Consider the following 3,233-nt stretch of genomic DNA (forward strand, 5'->3'; position numbering starts at 1 on the left):
AATATTTCAAAAATTATTGACAAATTCTGAATTTTGTTCCAGTAGACCTGATTTAAGAAAGCACTGAAACAATCAGCTTAAATTGGAGATTATGTCTCACTTGCCTTGCGCAAATAATGGGTAAGTACTTAAGGCATTTAAATTGTTTATTATTTACTACTATATTTAATTTTTTTTAATTTCGATTTTTATATTCATTATTAGTTCAGTCTAACAAAAAAAATTGTATGTAGACCAAACTATAGACTTTTTCTCCTCAAATACATAGAATGCTTTCTTCTAAAATATCCATTAGAGACAATTGATTTGGAGAGAATGAGACTATACAGACGGAAAATTGTGTTTGTTACAATGAATATTTTTTAGATCCTCGTACGTCGTGATTGTAATTGTAATTGTGATGTAAAGGATAATTTAAATCCACATCCTCAATGTTGAGAATGATTGCTATGTAATAAGTAAGTTTTTATCAATTTGAAATTATTTTTCCTTCTTGTTTTTAATTCATAGTGGGTGTAGACATATATTGGGTTGATGAATTGTCATTAAACTCTTATTTTTGTTGCTAGGAAAATTGGAAATTTCATATTTTAGTCTTTGGAATTTTTTCGACAAATCGAAAGTAAATGAAAGATAAAAAATAGAAATGCTTTAAAAGCCTTTGTTCACATTTGTGAAATTACCTGTTTTGCTATTCAACCATACAATAGAGTTGAAGCATAAATTATGTAAGTATTAGCCTACATACATCATTTGTAAACAAGAATGTACTTGGCAATTTTGAAATAAAATTACACTAACGAAGAAAACAAAAGTCAAGACTAATTCCAGAAGAAAAATAGAAATGCCTTAGGAAATAGAAACGTCTTCATTAGTGTTGTTGCCATTTTTCATTACTGTTGTTGACATTTATGAAATTACTACTTTGCTATCCAACCATACAAAAGAAATTATGTAAATATCAGTTTACAGACATCATTTGTCAACAACAACATGCTTGGCACTTTACTAAGGAGGAAAAGAAAAGCCAAGAATAATCCTAATCAAAAATTGCACTTGTCAACAACAACATGCTTGTGCATTTGTAAATAAGAGCTTCTCTGCTGCTTCCCAATTGCACTTGCATTAAGTGAGCCTGTGGCATCTGACAATTGCACATATGCTTGAGCCCTAAAATGTATTTGGTATACACTCACAAAAGATCAAGACAATTAAAGAAAGTATGTATATCCATATTATATCCATGTATTGAATTTTCTTTGACCCTAGTAAATGTAGTTAATAAGGTGAAAGAATCTCAAGACATTTAGAACAAAATTAGTAAACGTGGATAGTGGCGATCGTGGGTAGAGATGCATGAATAGGAAAAAAGAATAATAAAATAAAATCTATTTCTTCTACATACCATTTCGTCATCTATTTTACTTCGATGAAAGGTGTATTTATGAAGAAAGTAGTACGGACTTTTGTGGACAATTTCAAACCTGCATATATGTGTAAATAATCACATATATATGTTGTATTATATGCTGATATGATATAATGTAAAACATACTAGGAACTAAACACATAACACATACCAAAAAAAGACGTAACTCTGAGATGTGTTGCAAAGATGATTGGTTTTTCTCAATATTTTCTGATATTACTACACATTCTCTATCAACAAAGGAATCTCAAAGTGTAGGCATCATTATTTTGAAATTTTTGTCCAGAAGCAATACATCTTGTACCCGTGTTTGGTTGCCATCTTTTGATTGAATTATTCGTTTAGGTGTCATATCAATTGCAACCGCGAGTATATTTGAAAATATAAATTTTAAAATGACTCTTTGCTTATTTTTCTAAATATAATAACTAATAAATAATTCAAGATAACATATCATGGAATAACAAAAAATATACATTTCTTACTTATATCAGCATTTGTATCCATATATTCTTCTGCTTCATGAAAAGCTGTCAGCTAATATGTTGAAAACAGAAATTCCAGATTATCTTTATTTAGTTCAACAAGACGAGTTCGTCCAATTATAGTCCAATGATAAGATCCTATCGAATATTTATAGTTTCCCGTATTATTCTTCACATAAGCTTTTGAAATGGCCCAAAACAAGTTGATCCTCAAAAGCACTAATATTGGAATCATGTAAGGTAGCTTGGATAATATTTCCCTAGAAAATGAAAATGAAGATGAAAAACGATGAGAAATTTCTTTGTTATCTGATTATATATGAATGAGAAGTCTTAATAGTTTTTGTTTTGAAGTTGAAGCCAACTTTTATAACTAACAATAAGAAGAGTTACCTGAGTATCCATCAACACCAGATGTTGATATCTTCCATTGCCTTGTTTAGAAGGTTTTGGTGATTGTTTTTGGACAACAATGACCTTGGCTTTCCACTTCTCGTTGTTTGAGACAATTTGTGGTATGAATTTGTATTCTTCTTCTATTTCATCTAAATCTAAAATAAATAATATGTCAAATGTAGTCGGAGTACAGCAAAAGATTTATGAGGATGGTAATCTCAGAAGGGAAATGAAATGGTTTAAATAGATATAGTATAATTTGTCAAAGTTTAAAAAAAAATTAGATAAAATCAGTGAAGTATGGCCAAGTAAATCAGTTGATTGATTAACCTGAAATTTGTATCAAGTATATTATATAGAAGTACATTCTAGAGTATAATGTATGGGAATGGATTAGTCTGTGTATGATGAAATGTATAAGTATATAAATACAGAGTAATGTAAGAAAATGAATTAGTTTGGTACGGCAAAATCTGTAAGGTATGGGATAGCCAAAAAGATATAGATATATATACCAGTATGGTGAAGGCATGGCAAGCAACTCACGACAGTAAACAATTAATAATAATTAATTATTTAGTAAACAATAATTTCAATCAAAAAACAAAAGGGGAAAAATTTTTGCTCTGCAACAGTATGGAGACTTTGCACTATTTGGAACATTAAAAAGGAAAAAAGAAAAAAAAATCACTCTTGTATGCAAGGGAAATGAAATGGTTTAAAGTTTAAAAAAAAATAGATAAAATTGGTGAAGTATGGCAAGTTATATGTAAGTATATTCTAGAGTATAATGTATTGGAATGGATTAGTCTGAATGAAATTTGCAAATATATAACTACATAGTAATGTATGGGAATAGATTAGTTTACCACGAATAGTATTGCAAAAAAAAGAAAAAGAAAATATATATATATATATATATA

This window comes from Olea europaea, unplaced genomic scaffold, assembly GCF_002742605.1.
Source record: "Olea europaea var. sylvestris unplaced genomic scaffold, O_europaea_v1 scaffold180, whole genome shotgun sequence".
NCBI lineage: Eukaryota > Viridiplantae > Streptophyta > Magnoliopsida > Lamiales > Oleaceae > Olea > Olea europaea.